This window comes from Dermacentor albipictus, chromosome 1 (assembly GCF_038994185.2).
Source record: "Dermacentor albipictus isolate Rhodes 1998 colony chromosome 1, USDA_Dalb.pri_finalv2, whole genome shotgun sequence".
NCBI classification, from domain to species: domain Eukaryota; kingdom Metazoa; phylum Arthropoda; class Arachnida; order Ixodida; family Ixodidae; genus Dermacentor; species Dermacentor albipictus.
The window spans coordinates 347,006,246-347,026,777 of NC_091821.1; the positions used below are offsets into that span (position 1 = coordinate 347,006,246).

The window sequence follows — 20,532 nt, forward strand, 5'->3', positions numbered from 1 at the left end:
TACACGCCTTGGTGGACCTCGGGAGAACTGCGCTAAGTATTGCAAGATACACGAAGATGAACGAGCACGGCACACAAGTATCCACGTAAATCCTTCGTGTGTGTCTTGTAATAGTCAGCGAAGTTCTCATGATGTTGTACCGACTAGCCGCGTTCTACGCTTCTGTAAGCCTTGATGAACGCAGGTGTCTGAACTCTTGTTCAACCCTTTTGGTGGTCAAAAATTTGTTTACGGTAGTGAGACAAAGCAAAAGTAGCGTGTTTGGTTTATATATCGTTTGTATGTGATCCTGCACATTCTGAAACCTCGAACGTTTATCGTTCGCGGGCGAGCAATTTGTCATCATGCAGGAGCAGTTCGTCAACCGGGTGCATATAAATATATTTTGGGAACGGGTGGTCTGGCACTTCACGTGTGTGTCCCGATTGTCTTCTGCTACTTATGATACCTGCACATGACGCTGTTAGTGACCGTATCGTAACCGGCGGTCGTAACGATGCTGTTTATAGGTATCTGGATTTTTGAGTCGTCCCCTCTTCTGTGCCAGCCACCACCACCACAACCGACCATCGTTACTAACGAGAGTGCACCATGCGAATGTGGGTACGGATAATGCCGAGAGCGAAGGGAAGAGCTTTACACTCGCAAAATTAACAACTCTCACATTCAAAGAGCGTCGATAAAACAACCATAGCAAATCAAGAATTTACAAGCATGCGATATGTTGTGATTCCTTCCTGTGCGGTCATTTCCAGTGCGACGGAACTGTGCTTCTGACAACAGAGACGCTTGGGCAATTTGTATTCATAATTTCTTGAATATAGTGTGGAACTAGAAAGAGAGCGTAAATAAGGAATAGGAGATGCGCTTAACCGTCACAAAAAAAAAAGTTCACTGACAACAACTCGATATAAACACTTATGTTGGCCACGGTGTCGCAAAATCTATGCAGTGCAATTGCGCTCATGCGTAAGGTATTCCATGAGCCGAATTCACAAAAGTTTCGTTCGTGAGAGCTGTTTACCATGCATAGGTGGGCCAGCTTCGCTAATATGTTCAATGCCACGATTGACTGTCATGTGCTCTTGCGAATAGCTTTAGCGTAAGAACTTTTTTGCGGATGCGGGCCCTGAATTGCACAGCAAACTCACATGCTGTCAAGGCACAACTATTCATAAAGTGCTGCCGATGCATGACTGATGCAGAAGCTTCTGATCTTCCAGTCTTCGCAGCAGTGTACGGATACGATTGCTCGCAGTTGCAGTAGCTCGTTTTGATCAAATACCATTATCAGAGCAAACTATTTCGGAATGCTTTTTATAAGCCATCGCAGCTGACGGTGACGAAGGCACTGCTACAGGTTTTAAGGAAATAGAGCTGCACAAGTTGCTGTAGCCTGAATTGGCGTTCGTTGTGCTGCCCATGTTCCTGCCACGCTCCGATAGTGTGCTGTGATCGTGACCAGCGATGATCGTGCGTCTGTATACCCTGCCTCTCTTTTAACTTTTTTACATTTCGACACCCTTTTCCCATTTCGTCAGTATAGGCAGCAAGCGAAATTTTTCGTTCCAGTTAACCTCCTTCCCCTTTATTCTCTCTCTCTCTCTTCAGGTAGGGAACGCCTCAATTATTTATATATTGAGCTCATTATTATGGTGGTCAATGATTGTATTGTGATCAAAGCGAGGTGATAAACACGACCTTTTTTCTGTGCGTTATCGTTCTGGTGTCGCACTGTTTTGAAGTAACGATGTATACACCACGGCAAGCGCATTCTTCTGGAAACTCTCAGTGCCATTTATTATGCTGAGGACGGGAGTAAGGTCACACTGGCATTATTCTCATCTTACATTCGAAAGCGGGCGTTACAGGTAGCTAAACCTTCAAGATTTAGCGCACGTGTATTGTCACACAGGCCTGTCTGACATGACCGGCGACTTTTGCTCGCATGTCCTTGGTAAACAAGACGGAACTTACGTTGAACATTGTGAACTGAATACTGAACGTTTCACATGCTTATATATAAAAACACATAAAGTGGCATACAAGTACGCTAGCTTTAAGTAAGCGTACGCCTTGTCAGCTACGAGCAGGTCTGACCTATTGCGATGCAACGTTATTGTGCCCCTTGCGGCTTGGTCAGAAACCTCAGAAAGCGACACGCGCATTGCTACTGTTGCTCAGTTCGACACACCTCTGTGATCGTCTGTAGCCTCGAGGTGCAGCTCCAGTTGCAGCGGCAGCCTCGGCGTTCTCCCTCGTTCCTTTCTTTTAATACCTCGCCCCCGCCTCTGCATCCTTGCTTTGTGCAGGGCAGCAAAGTGGACACGCGTTTGGTTCACTTCGCTGCCTTAGCCATCTCTTTTGTGTTCTATCTTTGCCTCTGTATGTAACGTTCGTAAAGACTTATTCGTTTGTCACTGACATGGGGGGTACATCTACTATCATGCGACAGTTGCAGGGGAAAAGAATCCATTCAACACCTTATATACATCTGTCCCTGCTATGAGGACCGGCGTCTTTTGCTTTGCACCACTCTAGGTCACTTTGACTGAAGACCATTTCAGTAGTTTGTGGAGTTCAAGCTCTACAGTTCAATGTCTTCGAACTTATCTCAAAGCGTATATGAGTGGCGGTGCTATGGGGATGTACTGTAAAACCATTTATTTTCGCGTGCCTTTAACTTCCGCGAATTTCACAATTGGAAAATAGTACGTATTTAAGGGCGCGCGAAATAACAAAGGAAAAAAGTATGGGCACTATATGTTAAAAACTAAAAATTTATTTTGCCAGATAGTCCTGCTGTCTGTATCCCTTGAAACGTGGCCCATTCGATTTCCTCGGCTACGCAAGCTGCAAACTACACTATTTCTAAAAGGCAAAATAAGTTTTAAAAAATAAAACGCAAAGAAATAGCCGCGATTATGCTCTCGGTTCCCGATTTGCGAACGACTGGGCCGGGAAGTTGTACAATTTTACAGTATGTGAGGCCCCACTGTTTCAATTGCACGAATGTATGAATCATTTAGCGAATAATGTAGAAGCTAACCCCTCCAGTGGAAGCCGGCTGCGCCCCGTATTTACGCCTTGACTGCAAAGTATATATTACAAGCACAGGACACGACGTAGATATTAACAAGAAACACGTGATCTATAGCACCCTTTCTGCAGAATGTGCACTTTTTGAGTAACCACTCCTCTATAAACATATTTTTTCTTTATTTCAACACATTGCAGCACCGGAAGCCTACCCAACAAGAGGGAGTGCAACGTATTCGCACAATATAAAACAAGTGGTTAACAATATATGAAGGAAAATCAGCACGCAATAAAGATCGGTCATCATGTAAAACTTCACAGCGTTCTGTGCGGACAAAACAACCACTAAATCATCTGAATGCAGTGATGAGACAGCGATATATTCAACGCATGAAATTGTCTAGTGTATATGGGTCTAGTAAGCACCATGCAGTTGTTGAATAAAGAAAACAGAGGAAAGTTCGTCAGAGTACGAAAAAGAAAAACTTGTACGAGACTATATACGTGCTGACAAGGGAGTCAGAGAGCCGATCTCGAGATTGGAAAGGTAAAAACTGGGTGAAAAAATCCCTGTAGACGAGAAGATAAATGAAGCGTGCGACTTTCTTTTCTATACAGATTCGGTTTTATCGATATACGACCATGGAACGCGTAACTGTACGTACACTGAGAAGATACCTTACGAAATGCTACTACATAACTATTCATCTTCACCTGGAATGTAACGGCGCACACCTGGTACACTAGAGACCTAGTGCGTGCGTATTTCACAACGAAAGCGCCAGTATAACAATTGCAACTTTCGGTGTCATACTAGAGAAATATATTTTTGTGGCGCCTCTTTCAACCGTGTTGTAAGGCCGCATGCTTATTTCGCGTAATTTCACAGCGCCGCGAGTTGCCCACGTGTAAGGGCAGGGGTTCGCTCCCCTACCCGTCCGGGCGGCAACCGCTTGGATTTTCTTTTCGTTTTTGAGCGCCAAGAAAAGCCCGCTTGGCGTAGAGTGACGAGTCGCAGTGCGCGCCGTAGAGCTGCGGTACGGATGCGAAGAACACATCCGGAAAACGCGGTCTTGTAAGCATTGAATTCGAATTCCACCGATGGGCATAATTTGCCTCCGCGAGCAAACCTCAAGCGAGACTGGCGTACGCGGTGTCGCAGCGCCACCTCGTGAACTCTTTTCTGGCTAAAGATGCCACCGAGGTTTGAAATGGTCTGGTAATAAATTGTACGTGCCTAGCGTTTCTTGCTGTAGCCGTGAATGACTACGTGCAAATGGGAAGGAGAAGCATAGCAGTAGAAAGAATGAAAGAAAGAAAGAAAGAAAGAAAGGAAGGAAAGAAGAATGAATGAATGAATGAATGAATGAATGAATGAATGAATGAATGAATGAATGAATGAATGAATGAATGAATGAATGAAATGGTTCTGTTTTCCAATAGCTTTACTTCTAAGAGTAATCCTATCTCTGTGTTGTGGACCAAACGTTAAACTCTTATTGGCAATTGCATCTGCGGGACGGGACACCCTTTTTCTTTGACTGTTTGAGCTATAATAAATCGAGACGATATCCTGTCACTCAGCCTGAACTGAAATCAGGATTGCTGATAGATCAGTGAGGCTCCGTACAATGTACGTTAAAAGGAGTCTGGGCAGTAATCAGATTTGCCGATCGATCAGCGAGGCACCGTATATTATATAGTTTGGGCTCTAACAGTCATATAGAGACAGTCGGCGAGTGAGCCACTGCTTGCTGTATTGTCCAAGGTATAAGTAATTTGCTTTACCTGTCATTTATCTTCATAGAAACATTTACCTATAAACATTTCTTGTCCATCAGGTCCACATCGCTTCCTGTTTGCGTTTAATCATAACTGCCGATCATCATCCGAGAAACTTCACGCTTCAGTGAAGAACAAAGAAGCAAGAAATACAATCGAAATGAAAACTTACTGCCTCATGATAAAGATTGCTAATCATCTACACGACTTATTATTCTGCACCACGACGAAGAGTCAGCAGGAGAGACCATGGGACTGTCTTTGAAGATGTATAAATGTGACCGATCAATGTTAGGTTTCTTGGAACCTTCCAGCACATGCGACCGCTTTTGACTGATTGAACGATGAACACTTGAGCGTGCGTGTGCGTGCAGTGAGCTTAATTTATTTTCTCGTCTTTTTCAGCGAAGCTGTTGATGCGATTATAAGCGCATTATTATTTTCTGAAAAAGAAAAACATGAAGTATACTCAGGAAGCAAAAGTACGCTTACGAAGTACACTTATGAAGTGAATTTTTTTAAGAAGAAAAAGGGGGATAGGGCGGGGGATATGGGCAAGGCGCCTTGTTTACATTTCGCGAAAATAAGGGGCACGTTATGAGTAATGTGTCTGCAAAGTTTAAAGTGTGGGGCCTAACTAAGGCCTTTGCTGTAAATAGCAAATTATGTATGTAAGTGATCTGGAGCTTTGTAAGCGTGTTTTACAAAGCAGGATTTCTGCCGCTGCCTTGGGAGAACTGTGAACCCAACACTCACATCTCAACACCGAGCTCGTCTCTTGAGCATATCTGTCCATGGTATTGTAATACTGCCCACCGCCCACAAAAGCACAGTCCTGGAGCTCTTAAATATCTGAGGCGCGTGGAGAGTCGTAGTATGGCGACGTGGACAATGCCACTAGTTGTCTCAGCGGTTGTCACAGGTGCCGGAGAGTAGTATTACGGTACCAACGACAGATGCTCATGACACTCGCTTGCGCCAAGAGCGTAGACACTAGATCGTCTTTCTCGCGACGGCTTGTCTCTTGAGCATCGATGGTGCCGTAATCTTATATTTAGAAGACGTATTCAAAGCCCCCTTAACAAGAAACACGCATTACATACGTAGAGGATGACACGAAGATACTAATATATACATATAATGCGTAATGCAGAGTCAGTGCGTGACCTGCGATTCGAGGCTGCTCATGCTGAAATAGTGATTTGATAGCAAAGTACATGAAATGTCGCTAACATGGAAAAATCGTCAAGGCAAGAAATTGAGATAAATAATAAAAAAGGAAACTCGCTTCAAATTACACGATACGTCATTGACGCGAGAAAGCAGTTATGTCATACTTTTCGATAATAATTACTTCATACAAAGTATGCAACCCTATTCACAAGGAACTAGTAAATGAAAATTAAGAACTTTTATCCACTCGAGTGGAACCCGGAGCTACAAAGTAAATCCACGTAGGTTTCTCAAAATGAAGGCTTCGCATATTAAAAAAGGCATTCGCCATGGTCCGAGGATTCGTCCTGGTCCGGATTGACTTCGGAACCAACGCTTTTCTGGGTGTGCATGGTTTAAACATCTCCAGGAGATAATTTTTATTAATATGCGAACCTTTCTAAGAAACCCGTGTGGTACTTCTTTTGTAGCTTCACGCCACCCTTTGGTGGATGACAGTCTTGCGGTCTCATAAAACTTCGTCGATAACTGCGCGCTTCCGCGCAACTGATTTCGCATAAAGAATTATAGAAAGGGCACCGCCCAGAAGAAGATCAGGTAAGGGCTTCACAGCTTCTCTTTGCCTATGGGGACAAGACCAGGGTTCAAGCAATTTCTTCGCCGATGATGCATGCCTATTATACCAAAGCCACCAGCGTGACCACGAATTGCTTCGAGATGGTGGTCAAATTGTAATAATTCGATGGGGATGTGCGTTCTATATACACAGAATCGTCTGGAGTGTCACACTGTACGCGCAGTCGGAAGAAGGCCCCCTTTTTGATGTCTATTTGATATCTATCTATCTATCTATCTATCTATCTATCTATCTATCTATCTATCTATCTATCTATCTATCTATCTATCTATCTATCTATCTATCTATCTATCTATCTATCTATCTATCTATCTATCTATCTATCTATCTATCTATCTATCTATCTATCTATCTATCTATCTATCTATCTATCTATCTATCTATCTATCTATCTATCTATCTATCTATCTATCTATCTATCTATCTATCTATCTATCTATCTATCTATCTATCTATCTATCTATCTATCTATCTATCTATCTATCTATCTATCTATCTATCTATCTATCTATCTATCTATCTATCTATCTATCTATCTATCTATCTATCTATCTATCTATCTATCTATCTATCTATCTATCTATCTATCTATCTATCTATCTATCTATCTATCTATCTATCTATCTATCTATCTATCTATCTATCTATCTATCTATCTATCTATCTATCTATCTATCTATCTATCTATCTATCTATCTATCTATCTATCTATCTATCTATCTATCTATCTATCTATCTATCTATCTATCTATCTATCTACAAGAGTGTAGGACAAACATAAATGAATGGTCATGACACGTATATCATGACAAGCGTGTCATATAGGTCATGAAACAGCCGCATGCGGCTTGATGCTCTCACGTTCGTTTCTTTAACTTGGTAGGCTCCCTGCGTACTGCTTTGCATAACATCGACTCCCACAGGGCGTGGGATCTGCCGGTTTTTGTTCACAAGACTATTGAAAATGTGACTTGGATATGTATACTATTTCGAAACTGTCGCTTTCTTGGCTTCACTGCCTGTAGTGTTCTTCATCATCATCGCTTACTTTCCCTTAAGGACCCTTGTCGGGGTATTACATAGGGGGGCGGGGGGGGGGCGTTACAGAAGATAAGAATAGAAATAAAGATATGGTTTAAATTTCCTACAAAACTCAGCAGAGTGTTTGCATAGGGTCATGCATTGCACCTGTTTTAAGTGAATTGCTTTTAGCTGGATGTGACATAACTCTTTTTGAGCTGCTGGGCGAACTTAAGGTTTTAAAAGTTTTCCGGTACGTTGATAATCAAAAAAGTTTTTTTTTAGATAGATCTGTTTTTTTCGGACCCTATTGTCAGTACTCGCTTAGATTGCTCTTCAGATTTTACAGACCGTATTGTCTCGCGCATTTTATCCTCTTTTAACGCATGTTTCAGAACACTTACTTTAACCTTTGAAGTAGACCAGCTGAGGGACTAGAAATGTGCTATCTGTTACAGCCATATTTTTTAAGATTCGAAAGTGTTCATTGAAGCATTTGGTATACTTTCTAACTAGGACAAATAGGACCAGGAAGCCGCATTTCAAATAAACTTTAAGAAATTCTAAAATCGCGCGTATAGGCTTGCTTTCCTATTCACACGAAGATGACGTCGTACACCCGATGTGGTCGCGCAGTGCCGTTGGTGCTGCACTGCTAAGCGCCAGGTTGAGGGATTGAATCCCGGCCGCGGCGCCCGGATTTAGGTGAGGGCGATATGCAAAAACACCCGTGTATCGCGCATTGGGTGCATGTTAAAGAACCCTATAGGCGTTCAAAATTAACCCGCAGTCCCCAACTACGGCGTGCCTCATAATCATATCGTGGTCTTGGCACGTAAAACCCAAGAATTTAGTTCTAATGAGGATGAAATCTGTTGAGTCGTTCTGCGAAATAAATAAAAGTCGGTGCATTAATTATGATATTGGTCGTTCAATGCGACAAGTGAAGTGGTTAGGTCATATACCTTCCAGACCCTTATGCATTTGCTGCGAAAGCGTCAGTAACAATATACTCGGACTGTTTGCATGGAAGCACCTTCAGCGATGGCAACTTGAGACGGGCTAGCCATAAATTGCGCGAGTTTTCGGATTGCTCGTCGATCCATTCTACGGAGGCCTTCTGGCACCGCGTCCTGGACAGCCTTCGTCCTTTGGTGTCTCGTGAGGTTTCGTCACCCGCCGTGGTTGCTCAGTGGCTATGGTGTTAGGCTGCTGAGCACGAGGTCGCGGGATCGAATCCCGGTCACGGCGGCCGCATTTCGATAGGGTCGAAATGCGAAAACACCCGTGTACTTAGATATAGGTGCACGTTAAAGAACCCCAGGTGGTCGAAATTTCCGGAGTCATCCACTACGGCGTGCTTCATAATTAGAAAGTGGTATTGGCACGTAAAACCCCATAATTTAATTTAAGGTTTCGGCAAATGACGACAGCCTCCACACCATCGGCGACGTCGACCTACCGGAAGACGTACGCAGAGCTCCTGAGCCTTGGTCCCAAGTTCGCAGCCCTGCCACGAAAGGACGCAGCGGAACTTCTTACCTGTGTCCTGGATGATCGCGATTCCTGTGTCTCAGGGAGTGAATGCGCTCGCAAGTTGCGGACGGAAGCGTCTGGCTGTATACATTTCAGCCGTATAGCCACCACACTCCAGGAACACGGTCTATTAGTACTGCCTGCGGATAAAGAGGGCGGATTTGCTGCCCTCAAGCACGAAATGTTCCGTGATAAGGCATCGGCAGCAGTCAATGCCGTCTTGAACCCAACCCGGCGAGCGTCACTGAAGAAAATTAAGTCGCGAGCAAAGAAGCTGTGCGAGCAGCTCAACCTGTTCAACGTTGTAAAGCCTAGAGGGCAGTGATAGCGATTGTCTGGAAATGTTTTTTTCTTGGCTAAGACTCGTAAGGTGGAATGTCTCTTCCACGTGATCATCTCTGAGTCTAGTACGTGGCAAAAGTGCGTTGCGGACTTCTTGAAGATCAAGTAAAGATTACTTGACGTGGTCGACCCATTCCTGACTAAAGATTATGCCGCCGTTACTGATTTCTTAAGGTAAAGTGACCACAAATGTTTAACCGCTTTTTCTGTTGATATGAAAGATTTGTTTTATTATTTGCCACACAAAGGACTGCCGTCCTGCGTAGAGGGTGCAACTGACGAGCACGGTGCCATAGATTTTTCAAACGCCTGTGGCGTCAGCAACGCTCGTTTTTTAGAGCTCTTATCATGCCATTTGACGTCAACCTTTGTTGCTTTCGACGAACATTTACCTGCGAAAGCAGGGTGTTTTCATATGGTTATGCACTGCACCTATCTTAAGTGATGTGTTTTTAGCTCCATGCGACAAGACTCTTTTTGAGCTGCTGGGCGACCTTAAGGTTTTAAAACTTTTCGGTACGTTGATGATTTTAATTTTTTTAATAGATCTGTTTTTCAGTACTCATTTAGATTGCGCTTTAGATTTTACAGACCTTATTGCCTCGCGTATTTTAGCCTCATTTAATGCATGTTTCAGGCCCCGTACTTTAACTTTTGTATTCCCCGAACAGGACAGCATTAGGCTTTTAGATTTGCGGTTGCTTTTCAAAGATGATGACGCGTGTTGGATGTATGGGACAAGAATCAGTAAGCCCCCTTTACCGTACAGCTCAGCACACTCTAAGCTTGTAAAAAGAAATATAGTGATTTCTTTCTTGTCTGGCGCTCTCTGTAAGTCATGCAATCATTCCATGGCAGAAATAATTCAATGCAAGTGGCACACTTGGAGGAGGCGGGGTATCCGAGGCACGTTACAGTCTCAGTTGCTGAAAGCCTGCATCGCAGAAGAAAGACTGAATCGCGCATGAGTGATAAACAGAGAGCAGAAGAGAGGACAGAGAAACAAGAAGAAAGGTAAAACGATAATTAAGGTACCATTGATTCCCTACCTGCATAAAATTTCTTACAATCTTAAGCAGGTAGGGTAACGTTCCGGCGTCAAAGTGTTGTTCACCGCGCCAAATAAGCTATTGAGTTTGAGCAAGTCGAGCTGCACTACGAGAATGCGCAAACCAGGCTGTGCCATCAAGCACAAACATGCCTACGTCATCTGCACAAAGGGAGTTGTTTACAGAATTTCACTCCCTTGTGGAAGACACTATACTTCGTTCAGACCGGAAGGTATTTGAATGTGCGTCTGCAAGAGCGCAACAAAAAAGTCAGCAGTATTGCTACAGACGGCCGACTGGAAGCCCGTTGGGAAAAAAAAGAAAGAAAAGTGACGCGCAGCCACCTTGCCGTCCTCTTTTTGACCAGACTATTGTGCGTCGGCATCGCAATAGCTTAACCAGGAAAATTGTAAAAGCTGCCGAGATCGCACGGCCAGGAAATGATGTCAGTTGGCCGTCACTGGTTTTTTAACAAAGAAAGAGCTTGAATTCTTGACATAGTCGGCACGTGGACATGTACCTTCGACTTCTCTGCGGATTCCGATGGGTGTATATGTATGCCCAGGATCCGTAGTAAAACCTTTCTTGAAAGTTAACGCTTGTCCTGTCTCGACCTGTCCCTCGTCCTTACTGCGCTATGTTACTTGCATTATTGTCAGTAGCAAGCCCCAAACTAAACGAGTGTCTCTACAGGGCAGCGTATTTTTTAAATGAATGGATTCATAAAAAGATGGAAGAATGCTCGAAAAGGGATATGTTCTAAATGAACTGCATATATCTTCTTGAATCTCTAGTTTTCTCAATAATTTGAGTACTCTGATGGTAAAAAAGAAAGAAAGAATCCTACAAGACACTAAAAGGTACATGAAGACTCTTTCGATCGACGAGAGGCGAGCAAGCGTCACATGCGCGACCTTGCGCCGCGTCCCCGGCCGCGCCGGAGCGCCCATGCGGTCGTCAACAACCTTCTCGGGGCAACAATTCGAGAAACCTAAGTGCGTATCCATGCAACATTCGCGATCGTCCGACCCTCTTCAAAACACGTTTCGCCAATTTACCGTCGACCTCTCTCGACGTAATAGCTCGACGGCGCTGTTCGACGACTACGCCGTCCAGCTTCTCGTCCGCGCGCGCGCACGCACAAACACTCACGCACGCACAGACGCACACGCACGCACCTACCGCGATGGAGGGACAGGACCGAAGGGGGGTGGGGGGAAAGGCGGGTAGACGTCGATCGAAAAGACACTGCGAGTCCGCGCAGCGGAAACAAAGGAGCCAGCCTCGAACGGGGCGAGGAGGCGAAGGCGTGCCCGGTGTCGGTGCTGAATGCGGAGCGCCGATCGTCCCGTTTCGAGACGACCGGCGAGCGAGCATGCCATGCACGCTCGTTCGCTAGACGCTCGCCGTTTTGCGGCGAGCCGGGCCTCCGCTGCTGCAGAGGGAAGACGCGACGAAGAAGGACAAAAGGTAGCAAAGACACAAGAAACGAGGGGCTAACAAAAAAAGAACTACGCGCTGCTGTTGGCGGTTGGAGCGGTGCCGCCGCGATACCTGATGACAGCTCGAGACTCTCGCGTCGTTTCGGCTGCAGCGGTGGCGGCGGTCGAATGGAGCCGCAATTTGGTCGTAATGGTGTGCGCCCGAGGGTTGGCGCCACCGGAACGATTATTCGCGCAGCGCGGGAAAAGAAAGGCACCCCGCCGCGGGAGACGCCGGCGGCACCTGTACACCGCTCGCTCCCGGCCCCGGACGGTGCGCGGAGGAACGAGCTGGCGGGCATGGCGGCAGCAGCCCAAAACGACGACGGTGCGCTTGTGTACGTGCGTGGCCGATGCACTTTGCAGGAGCTTCCGAAGTCGGTCCTTTTTAGGCGACACCCGAGTAAACGCCACTTTGGACGCTCGGTTAGCTGCAGGGGAAATCTGCGCGTTTACACTTGACGCGAGAAAGAGAGGTAACGGTTTCAACCGGGAAGGGTACGGCGTGATTTGCACGTTCTCTGGCGGAGAAAAGCGAACACCCGTTTGCTCGCCACTCGATTCGCGCGAGATGGTTAGAGTGAAGTGCTGACGAAGAAGCCGAGGCTTCCGCATTACGGCATGCATCTCACGTTTAGAGGTCATGTGCCCTGCAGAAACGACCACTAATGGGGAAAAAATAGAAGAATGGACGAAGTGCGTTGAAAGCACTGCGGCGTTCTTAAAAGGTTCGGGTATAATGCATTTTTCATGCTATATGATCCTACGACCTGACCAGGACTTCGACTTTATCCTCAAGATTTATCTCGCCATGCAGCTGGCGGTGGTGACTGTGTCGTAAGGAGCGTCATGTGCGTTTCGTTTTTTTTTTGTATATAAGCATGCATGTTCTTTTAAGTAATTTTTACCACTTATAACGCTTCAGAATAGATAGAATGGATGTGAAATAGCAGGAAGCGCGTGCATCCAACTTCCGAACCTGTGCCCGTATTGACAAAAATCTCTTAAGCTTCAATCGTACTAAAGAGAAAATTCCAGCCAATCTTGATCTGATACTGTACATAGCATTAACGAAGGCGACTACAGCAGTGGCAAACCATACACACGAACCCAAACCTTTGTGAATTTGGTCCCTAATCCCTCGGTTAAATCTAGCCTACTCTCTTAAGCCAAAATTACCCTTCCCCCTTCCCCTTGCCCCCCCCCCCCCCTAAAGTGATGCTGTTTGTGTACCTGGAGTAAAATGACAATATATCGTGCAATCATTTGCCGTGGTTGCTTAGTGGCTATGGTGTTGGACTGCTAAGCCCGAGGTCGCGGGATCGGATCCCGGCCGCGGCGGCCGCATTTCCACGGGGCGAAATGCGAAAACACCCATTTACTTAGATTTAGATGCACATTAAACAACCCGAGGGGGTTCAGTTTATTCCGGAGTGCCCCGCTACGGTGTGCCTCATAATCAAATCGTGGTTTCGGCCCGTAAAACTCGATAACTTTTTTTTTCTTGCAATGAGACACACGATAAATGTTACAGCATTCATTTGTGTGCGTAAACTGTTCCTTCTTTTTGTGTAGGCAGCTTTTTTTTTTCTGACAGCGTAAACATAGTGACCTAGTAGAGCCAAATATACAACATCTGTGCTTTTCAAGGACTACTAGCGTCAACGTATTGATTGATTGATTGATTGATTGATTGATTGATTGATTGATTGATTGATTGCGTTTAACGTCGTAACCAACACGGGAGACATAAGGAATGCTGTCATAGAAAGCTGTGGTATAATTTTGACCACTTGGGCCCGTGCTTTGTTACAATACTATGTACACACTTTATACTAAAATCTTTTTGGGCGTTAATCCCTGGCTCTCACGAAGCCATGCCCTCACTTTCGCCGGAATGGGCCAATCGGCGATAAGAGTGATAAGCAATGAACAGAATCGTTGGGAAGAATCCGGGCAAAAATGACGCAGATCCAACGCACATGCAGGGAGAGCTCTATGTGAATGGGAGGTTGATTGAGACGGTTACATAAATGCCATACAACTAAAGATGATACGTGCAGTTGAGTGTATTTTTATCCAATGCAACGAGTAATCTCATGCAATGGTTATGCTTATGCACTGAAAAGGTCACAAATTCCATATCCCTTCTGTTACATGTAAGGGCACATACATGTAAATACATTTAAGGCATCTACACCTTTTGTGCCGCAGTGACACATACCCATTCTGGAGTGGCACATTTCCATTACGGAGAATTAGCTAATAAGAATGGGCACACAACGACTGGTACAATCCGAAGGGCTAAATCGTTGAAACTTAGGTAAATTATAATGCGCTATTGATTAAGGCATCGGTTTGGTTTAGAAATGCATATCAGCAGATATTATGTGTCCAGGTTTTATGCAGGAATTTTATTTCTTTTTTTTAATTACGCAGAGCAGACCTAGGTGCGCTTACTCGCACAAACGTTCGCGGTCAGCATGCAGCGTTTATATTAGTCCGTTTGCTGGCGCTTGCAGTTGGAGGATATGTAATAGTTTCCCACATATATACATCCACAAGTATGTATCGCGAGACGCCGACAACAGCTAGACGGCGGTGTTTGAGGGAGAAGTTCGCCCTATGCTACAAAACAATGAATAGTGAGATCGTGCTTGGGTAGGGAGGTAGTCCACCTACCTTTCTAGGAGGCGAGAGGGCTTACAGGGGAGTAAACGAATAAAACGAACACCGAGGTATACAGTGCTCACGGAACGAAACGCGCCAATTTAGGGCTAACGAATGCGCATATTTTCGCTTCCGCTGGCTGCAGTTTGTGTGAAATCGACGTAATTTTGGCGCGTGCACTTAGATCGGAGTAGGCGTCACCTTTCGTGAACAGATTCCTAGCGACATGACATGGTACTTTTGAGTACTTTGCACATATGCAGGGTTCTACTAAATGCCCCCTGTCACGTTTCATTCCGTGAGCCCTCAACATGAAATCCACGCCGTGATATCAAAACTTCTTTTTTAATGTCATAGAAACTTGTTGGGATGGCCTACAAAAAATAAACAAGATGTTTTCAATATCACATTGTATTTGTGTGGAGGAGGAGATGGGAAAGAAATACTAGCAAGGAGGTCAACCAGATGCGCGTCCGGTTTGCTATCCTGTACAAGGAAAAGGGGGTTAACTGTTGAAGATAAAGAACGAAAGAAAGAAACAAAGCAGAGGGAGAGAGGAAGGTACTAGCAGTGCGAACACATGCGGGTGCCCATTAGGCCTACAATCGGTCAGTGAAGCCAGTTGATTTCATAAACTGTAGCAGTTTTAGGTCACTTTGCAAGCCTTGCGGTGCGTGAGGCCATGGTCCAATGAAATTTGTCTCTAAAAATGGTCTATGGTCTAGCCAGTTTAACACACTTCGAAGAACACAGTCTTTGACTTCACAACGGTCAAAAACAAAACAAAACACAGCACGTTTTCCGTCAACTCTTCATAATTATACGAGTCACAGATGGGTGACCTGAAACTTCAGCAAGCACGCCTTTCCATCTTTGGAAATGTTAATGACAGCTGTGACGAACCTTTGTAAGGAAGCCAACATTGTGACCGTATCCCTTATGATATAGACCTTCAGTATACAGTTATCCTTTAAGCTCTCAATGGTGTGTGTGTATATATATATATATATATATATATATATATACGTGCACGAGAAATGCGTTCATTCTTCGAAAACGAGGCGGTGGTGCTGTTTACTGCATGAAACGGCTATACTTGAAATGTAAGGGCGCTGGAAGTATTTTTTACGCCTTCGAGCCAGTAACTTTCACGAGCACAACATGTGTTGGAGCGTGTTCGCCCTTTTCCCCTGAACGCACGGGACATTCACTTCGTCCACTCCTTACCTTCTAGGCTCCACATCTTCGCTACAAGTATGGCGAGGCGAGGACGCGACAGTAATGCACCTAGTGAGAATTAATGGTTCGTTTCTAAATCCAGTCCCAGCGCGCGTCGTCGGCTGCTCGCACCAGCGCGTGCAAAGCGCACGGGGGTCTGGCATCAGTGACGCCGGCATGAAGATATGGGCAAGGAACGTACTGCATATAGCACCGGGAACCTTGTATACCGCAATCGCCGAGGTTTTAGGCGCAACGCTTTTCTTGAGCATTATGCAGTTGTTAAATTTGAGCAGAAGCGTGCCAACCGAGTGATGCTAATCAGAAAAGCTCAAACATGAATGTATCACGAGCACACTGAGCACGAGCTGCACTGAGGAGAAGGAAGACGACGTGGCCACCGCTTGATATAGCGTCGCCATCATTGCCACCGTTTGTCTACGTGTAAATATATTGTAAATAGACTCGTACGTCAGCTACACGTAGCATTATCATCACAGCAAAGACCAAACGCGCGCGAATGAAGGAACGCATAACACGACCTCGGGCTTGTCTGCTTGCTTCGAGAAATCCAAACGGGTCCATCTGATAATGCACAAGATGAAGGGAAACACAAACGAGCAACAGAAACGACCAGCTCGAGCTTTGTACAACAAAGTTTATTTGATCTTCCCCTGCTGCTATGGTGCTGCGTGGTCAAGAAAGAGAAAAGGTCGGCTCACCTATTGAAACTGTTAAGGGGGCTCTTGATAGATCCAGGAATGCTTTCGTTTTTGTTTCGTTTTTGTTTCAGTTAATGTATGCGGTAAGAACATAAGCATGAAATGCTATTATACCGGCTTGCTCGAGTGCACATCGGTTGCGCTGCAAGTTTATGACAATGGCGATAATGACAACTAAGTCTGTGAACCATGCGGTATATGTCTCAATAAGAACAGAAGCACTTCATCATTTATTGTTTTTTTTCTCCTTTGTCTTTCAGAATACTCTGAAGAGTCATGAACTATAGCTGGTGGAGAACAAAAAGAGGGCTCATGGCGTTGGCGACATACACGGCGCTCTGCTATACACGGCCGTACAGCTTCTAGGAAAAATAAGAAAAGAGCCGCCGGTAGGAGGATACGAGTTGTTCCACTGGTCTCAAAACAGTACGCAAGGCGAAGGAGGATGCCCGTGGGACACTCAGTCCCTTTGTTTCCAGAATACGTGCAGGAAGAACATCCTCTCGGTCTTCTTTGTTGGCTCCGGCGGCTGCGCGGACGGGGGTGAAATACGGACTTTTTTGGCGACGACAGCTCTCTCTCTCCCTCCGTGGCGGTGTCGTCGATTTATCTGTTTCCTCTGCCACAGGACGGGAGCCTTACAGCCGCGGAGACGAAGGCGAATGGCGAGGCGCTCTCGTGTCGCGCATACGCACAGCAGGAGCGTGGCCGGCTCCAGTTTGTCTCGTTTCGTCTCGCGTGTTGCGTTTGGGCGCCACGTGGGGGTGCCGAAGCGAAACGACCGAGTGAGGCGACGACGTGATGCCGCTTTAAAACATGAACATTGAGAGGGCCGGGACCACGTAGCAAAGCTCCACGATGTTCAGTGCACTCACCGTGTGCTTGCATGCACTGTGCTCGTACGTGAAAATATAGCAGTTTAAGGCTTCTGGTGTGTTATAGTAGCTGTATGAAGAAGAAACGAAGTGGTGGTAGGAGAGATGGGAAATATAGAGTAGCAGCGTGCAGAGGCAGGAGAAGAAGGAAGTCACAGCTGTGATAGGATATGTGATATCTTTATACTTCTCCGTATAGACGTCTCTACATGGTTCTTCGCTTAACGCGTATCCGCTTCTCACTAAAGCCTACTTTTTTTTTTATGTAGCCGTCGCATTCGTGGAAGAAAACGCGATATCACTGGAGGTGCGACCCTGTCTCACTCAATCATAAAAGTAGGAGACGAAGAAAACTGGGGAGGGGGAGTAGCGTAAGTAATGACTTCCGCCTCGTTAGTTTTGCAGGAGGAGAGGGTTTATTTTCGGCACCTAGAACGCCATGCATTGATGCTGGTATTAGCGTGGAGCCGTCACCTCTTCTACATTTTTGGTGAGTGATGAGCTGCCGTTCGGCATGAGAAGTTCGTTTAAAACAGTATACGGTTCGCCTGGCACTCAACGAAGAGAACACGCAGATTGCGCCGCAAGCTTCAGGGACAACAAGTGCAGGCTGTTCGCAATAATAGCTCGCTTTATTGCAGTTCCCGGCGAGTGTCCGTTGTCCTTTGTTTTATAAGCAAAACCGTATCCTATGCGCAAAGACAATTCGTTTAAAATGGCAACCAGTTGCGATTGCAGAACGAGTTGATGGCCAAGGTGCCGATCAGTGATGGAAAGCTCACACGAATAAGCATTTCCGCGAATTCGGTTCTCGGATCTGAGTAAGCGCTGTCGTTCGTACTTAATGGGGTTCCGCAGGAAAGGACGCGGGCCAACCTCTTAGCCAATAGAGCGCTGAATGTCACAAAGAAAATGTGGTATGTATAACAGGAGGTGCGGTCCTCGTACTCAATCATAAATGTAGAGGAAAGAGAATTGGGAAGGGGTTAAAAAATTCAGTCTCTGAAGTTGAGATTTGCTCAAAAAAAGGGCTTAAATACATCGCATGCTGAAAATTAAAGCCTCTCGACCCCGGTGATTCTGAGCCACCCAGTTTTAGCATTGTATCGAACTTATGGTGGTCGAAAAACAAAGGGCCTAATTGAAACCGCCCTTTTCTGTCTGTACATTGCAACATATTGCCGGTAGTAAGATATCACCCCGAAAACATCCCCTGAGCAGCAGCGTTCGCGCTCTGATCGGCCTCTAAAGTTGAGCCAGCAGTTATGTATACTATGGCGACGCAACAATGTGCGTCAAGTTAAGGTAATCAGGCTGTGCTAGTATTTTGGATGGATGGATGTGTGTTGTTTAGTGGCCCAAGGGCCAGGTATGGCCAAAGAGCGCCATGACTGATAATGTTGTGTTTAAGCACTGATTTGTGAGTGGCGATGGTGGGATGTAACATGGCTGTAAAGTGGCCTAAAATCGATCAGTGTCATGAAAGCGCAAAATAGTATAAAGCATAAAATTATGATAGTGATACATGTAGTGGTCTGTGGATATAGTACGCGTGATAAGTGGACATGGAGCTAAAATGCAAGAATATGTAACTAGCACTTATGCCTCCGGTGGGCCTTTGAGCCTAAAGGCTGGGAGGCAGGTGGTTTCTTTATTGCACCTACCGCAGCAGAAACCTCTGTTAGAGGCTGTGCTACGGATTTCCTGGGGCTATAATATGAAAACTATGTACATCTTTTAAAAATCGAAACAGGCATTCATGTTTAAAGAGAGGTTCTATACCTATAATCATTTGAGGATGGAATGGAATTAGCTGCCGATGTGGTAATGGAAAATGCTTTCTCCTATTAGCATCTACTTGAGTGCATTGCAGCAGGATGTGAAGCACGGTTAGTGGCTCACCACATTTATCACACGTGGGTGGATCGCCACCGGACAAGAGGTATGCGTGTGTGCTGTATGTGTGTCCTATCCTGAGTCTGCAAAGTGTTACTTCTGTGTGGCGATTCTTTGATACCGGCGGCCAGTTGCCTAGATACGGCTTGATAACATGTAATTTATTTTCTGTCTCTTTATCCCACAAGCGCTGCCAGAAAGCCCTTAGCATTTTTCTTATTGACGGCTTGAGGTCCATTACAGGGACAGTCGTGCAAGTGTTGGAAGCGTTTGCGTGGATGGACGTGGCTAGCTGGTCAGCCAACACGTTTCCCTCTATCTCTCGGTGCCCCGGCACCCAACATACGACGATATGCTGCTTGGACTCATAGGTTGTGCATAATGCTGTGTAAAGAGATATAATTACAGGGTTTTGATATTTCCTGACAGTTTTCAAAGTATTTACGACACTCAAAGAGTCAGTGTATATAACTGCCTTTGGGATATTAAATTCATTAATGTGTTTAACGGCAGCCAATATCGCGTAGGCCTCTGCTGTGAAAATACTTGTGTTAGGGTGCAGAACACCGGCATCTGAAAAGGATGGACCGACCGCTGCGTAGGATACGCCAGAATCACACTTCGATGCGTCTGTAAAGAACTCAGGAGAGGAGTATTTGTGCTGTAACTCGAGGAAGTGCATTCGTATATGCGCGACAGGCGCATGCTTTGTAACAGCTACGAAAGATGTATCACAGTCTATTGGTTGCCACTGCCACGGCGGGGGCCGTATAGCAGGGGACATAAGGTGGTATTCAAGCAGTGGAACCCTTGTTTCTTCAGCCATATCTCTAACACGCATGGAGAAAGGCTGTGCCACTGTGGGTCGGTTGCGGAAAAGTTGACAACTGGACAAATCGTTTATGGTGTAATACGCGGGATGCTGACTGTTTCCGTTCACTCTAAGAAAATACATGAAGGACGAATATGTTCTCTGCAGATGCAGTGACCACTCATCCGATTCAACGTACAGGCTTTCCACTGGGCTTGTTCTAAAGGCGCCTGTGGACAGGCGAATTCCTAAGTGGTGGACAGGGTCTAGCATCTTTAGAG

At 45.6% G+C, this 20,532-nt stretch overlaps 1 long non-coding RNA gene across 2 annotated transcripts in view; it reads right to left on the reverse strand.

The window, feature by feature from the left end:
• Positions 1–9,404, reverse strand: part of LOC135920280 (uncharacterized) — a 237,483-nt gene extending 228,079 nt beyond the window's left edge. For both annotated transcript variants that reach the window (XR_010570208.1, XR_010570219.1), the window contains exon 1: positions 9,194–9,404. This is a non-coding gene — a long non-coding RNA (uncharacterized lncRNA). The remainder of the gene's footprint in view (positions 1–9,193) is intronic.
• Positions 9,405–20,532: the final 11,128 nt, after the last annotated feature.